This window comes from Habropoda laboriosa, unplaced genomic scaffold (assembly GCF_001263275.1).
Source record: "Habropoda laboriosa isolate 0110345459 unplaced genomic scaffold, ASM126327v1 scaffold111, whole genome shotgun sequence".
Lineage (NCBI taxonomy): Eukaryota > Metazoa > Arthropoda > Insecta > Hymenoptera > Apidae > Habropoda > Habropoda laboriosa.
The window spans coordinates 1,644,403-1,648,208 of NW_017100293.1; positions in this window are offsets into that span (position 1 = coordinate 1,644,403).

A 3,806-nucleotide genomic window follows, 5' to 3' on the forward strand; every position below is an offset into this window, starting at 1 on the left:
AATTGCTAAATTTCCATAATTGAAATGCCTGCCTTTCGTTCTAACTCAATTTTTCAATCTCCACAATGGTACCAATTATCCTTCTCGCATTAATCAACTGCGCTCTATCCATTTTTAAGTATTGACAACTAAAAAACAAAGTCTCTAATGTATTTACGTTATTCTTCATGTTCGTCTTACTTCGGCTCACAGAAGATCCGCGAAATCGCGTCGGAAGCTCCAGCGAGAGAAAAGAATCGCGGGAAAATAGCCGTACGGGGTAGCCCGGTGTCACCTTGGCGATTTTTTCGCGTCGGCAACTCGCGTTTCAGCATTTTCGAGCGCGTCTAGCCGCGACGGATGATCGACGGGCCGCGGAGGAGATAAGGGAGAGGGTGGCTTCTCGAGGCGCCCCAGGGTCCATTGACAAATTTGCCGGCGGGCAAAAAGCCTGCTTGGTATGCATCCCTTGCTCGATCCATCGGCCGTGCAACATCGAGCCGAGGTTCGCGTGTGCGTGACGTGTGTCGTGCGTCAGCTCTCCTTCTCCCCGTCAAATATTCCGCGCTCCGCTGATCCATCCCCAGCGACGACGTCTGGAGGAACTTTTTTTTAACGAGCCTGCTCTCTCTCTTTCTCCCTTCTTTATTCCGCCGAGATTCCACCCGGCGACGGTTCATCGATCGGGACTTTGACAGATTTCTCCTCGCTGTTACGAGGGTGTTGGTGCAAACAGTATCCATTAGAGCAAGTGTGAGAGCTTTTGGTAGTGTAAAGTAGATAGTGTTTTTTTTTTTTCTCGATTTTATCGATTACTATGTGTTTCTGACGATGTTTGGAATTGGTTTATTTAGGTTTGCGATGGAATGTTATTTAAAGAATTTGTTTCGCAAGAGGAAATGTCGTGAAGCAATACTGGTTTATTGTATTTGTAAAATAAATTTCGTACAGTTATCTCACAAAAGATAATTGATTTTTTCGTAAATAATTGGATTTCTTCATTTTACCTGATACTGAAGTCCTCTCCCTGATTCCTGCGGTGGCCTCAAAGTTTAATTTCTAATTTAACCTGTTATTGAACAAGAAACATTAATTATTCTTCGGTTAGAGTATTTGAAATAGAACAGAAACCTTGATAAATTGATAAATCAACGAATAAAGCTGCTTTACTACATTCTCGACGCTATTTTCGAAGCTTCTCGCTTGAATTTCGGTCTTGGAGAATTTTCGCATGCCTGAAAACTGATCGACTCGCACTACTAGCTGATTCCGAACGTTTGAGAAATGATCGGGTGTACTACTCGCCTGAGCCAATTTCGACGTCTGAGATATGGTTGAGTTTACTACTTAATTTCGGCACGAAGCTAATCGGGTAAGTCGATAATAAGTCAGACATCGAAATTTGTTGTCTGAGAAATTATCGACTGATACTGCTGAATTCTTCTTAATTCGCGAAGCTAATTAGTCGACTTACGGCTGACTTCCCCAATTAGCTTCTAACCAAAATTAAGCAGCACACTCCGCCGTATCTCTGACATCGAAATTTGTTCAAGCAAGTAGTACACTCGACCATATCTCACAAGCTCGACTTTTCTCGCAATCAGCAACTAGCCTCCTCACACAAACCGAGAAAACTGTGCATCCAAAAAAACAAAATACCCATCGTTAAGCCTCCGTTCCACGTCGTTTATCAACGAGCTACTCCACCTAATTTTTATTACTCCATCGTGGTGACTAATAAGCCGAGGAACCGGTACACCGATCGTTTCCCCCTGGATGTGCACCCGTTAATCCTTCACACGAACTGAGACGGATTAAACGACGTGGACGCGGAGGGGTTTGGTGAATTTAAGATCGTCGTCACGCTGGCCTCGAAACTCGTTGCCCTAGCTACGTCGTCGTCCGCGCTGTTTACGCGCGATTCCGACCCTTGTCTCGGGGATCGCTAATTGGTTATCGACCCTGACGGTGCCTCTCTTCTCTAACTCTCTCTCTCTCTCTCTCTCTCTCCTCCGTGGGCTACAATTTCAGCCCGGTGTCCCGTTTTCCCCGTCCGATCCTTTCGAATTCGTTCCGCTTCTCTACCGCCCTCTTATTATTCGACTTCTTCTCTGTCGCGGCAACGATCCCTTCGATCGATCCACTCTCGCCCGGCCTCGTTACTATTCCCGTAATTAGAGGTGGAAACTAATTTCCGTGGTTCGTGGCTGGAATGTGCCGGGGTGGAAAAAGGGCCCTCTGCAACGGTGAAAGTGTTTTCGAGAAATCGGAGGAGAGAACGAGGGGAAAGCGGAGAATCGGGGCTTGGAGGACGATTCAACCGCTATCAATTATCGTTGGAAAGGAAGTTGCGCCTGAAGAACGTGCTGCACGAGACTCGAATTTCCCTTCCTGCGAAAGTTTCTGATAAAGTTCGCCGAGAGTACGAGAAGACAATGTTACAACTTCTGTTCGGTCGTTGGAGAAGTACGTCGGAGACTGTAGAATAGTCCTTTTTTTTTTCCGAATGTATTTTACATGTGAAAAGGGAATTTTCGTTGGATTGAAGGGTTCCTTGTGTCCAAGGGATTGAAATAGGGAGAATGAATTTAGGTTCTTGGAAATTCTTGGGTTGTAATAAATGGCGGAGTTTCTGCGCTAGATAAAAGTTCTGTTTAGCGTATTTAATATGTACGTTTTGCACTTTTCTTGGCCGCAAAACGAATGGTCAGGAAAGGGAAGCTACTCCTAGACAAGGGCGCGGAAGTCTTCGCATTTTTCTGACAGAAATATATTCTGCAACTGAAGAGGATTGAGCTTTCTCCGAATTCAAGTCTAATCGTACGTATTAAGAGACTCTAAACAGGAGTATAAATTCAAGAATTTTTCCAGAAATAATCACAAACTGAAATGGAACCAAACCTTCTCCCAGCGATAGACACACTCGTTGCCTAGACATTTCTAAATTTTCCTAGAAAAGTATTCGTCGGTTCAAGAGATATCTTTTACAATCCACGAAATTCGTTTCACTTCAAAAAAATTAAACTTTCTCAGAATTCAAGTCTAATCTTACGTATCCAGAGACTCAAATTCGGGAATAAAAATTCAGGAATATTTCCAGGAAAATTCATAAACAGAAATTGATCCAAACTTTCTTCCAGCGATAGACACACTCGTTGCCTAGGCATTTCTAAATTTTCCTAGAAAAGTATTCGTCGGTTCAAGAGACATCTGATGGATAGTAAGATGAGATTCGTTTCACTTGAAAAAAATTAAACTTTCCCCGAATTCAAGTCTAATCTTACGTATCCAGAGGCTCAAATTCGGGAATAAAAATTCAAGAATATTTCCAGGGAAATTCATACTTCGGCAAAGACATTCTCTCGGTGACAAAGAAATTCGTTGCTTAGATATTAGTAAATTTTCATAGCAGAGTATTCGTCAGTTCAAGAAATATCCGACGGACAGTAAGACGAGATTCGCTTCATTTCAGCAGGCAGGCTTTCGACGAATAAAATCTTTCAAACGTTCCAACCGACCAAACATGCCCGAACGTTTATCGTGGCGCACGATAGGAAGAATCGAAGGGAGGAAAGGGCGAGTGAAATATCTCTAAAGAGGCTCTCGTAAAACCGGACGCCGTGAAGCCCGTATCTTTACACCCCGTAGGAGGGATGGAGCAGAGAAAGGGGCACAGTGTGTCGCGAAACGACGCGTCGTCAAACGAAATCGTCTATGCGCCACGTTCGTCATAAGTATTTACATGTTTCCCCGGGAACCGGCGGGGCGTGTCGTAAAAATCCGCAGTGGAACCACGATAGTGGGGGAGGCCGGAGAATAAAACGTTG